The sequence below is a fragment of the Wasmannia auropunctata genome, unplaced genomic scaffold (assembly GCF_000956235.1).
Source record: "Wasmannia auropunctata unplaced genomic scaffold, wasmannia.A_1.0 LD336043.1, whole genome shotgun sequence".
NCBI lineage: Eukaryota > Metazoa > Arthropoda > Insecta > Hymenoptera > Formicidae > Wasmannia > Wasmannia auropunctata.
This window is the reverse complement of record NW_012026847.1, coordinates 1,053,145-1,053,866: the sequence shown is the minus strand read 5'-3', so window position 1 is coordinate 1,053,866 and position 722 is coordinate 1,053,145.

Sequence of the window (722 nt, the reverse complement as noted above, 5' to 3'; positions counted from 1 at the left end):
TTTACGAAGATTTGCTCATCTTATCATGATTTACATATATACTGATATACAATGATATAAATATAAAGTTATTATATACAAAAATACATCTTTTTTTTATTATGATAAAATTAAAAATGATAGCTTTGGAGAAGTTTTACATATGTGAAGGAGAAGAATTAAAAAAAGATCATTAAGAGATGTGATTCATTCGATGACATTATTAGCGTAATTTATTATTAGTTCTAGTATTTTAATTAAAATTATTAGCAAAAACATTGTAAAAAATATTTTGTTGATTTATTGCATAAATCATATTTCAATGTTTATAAAATTAACAAAATTAAATCTAATAAATTTTTTAATGCTGAAATTCATCTCTCGCAATATCAATGATATTGTAATGAACATTGTTGTAGCTGATTATCATGACATCGAATAAACGTACAAAGAAGTAATATGATGCACCGCGGGAGTGTCATGAGACATGAGGAAAGGTTTTTGTTATGATATTGTTTGAACGAGAAATTTATAACTTTAATAATAATTTTTCCGTCTTTGTTTAAGATCTATGAGCAAAAATCTTTACGTAAAGTATTTACATAGTATACATAGCCAGTTCCAAATGTAATGGGACTATTTTTGGCGGCCTAATCAGAATTGTCGGAGAGTGAATCTATTGAACGGGGATACCATCAGCAAGGTGCGCTGTAACTTTTGTCACGGGCGAAAATTCAGCACAG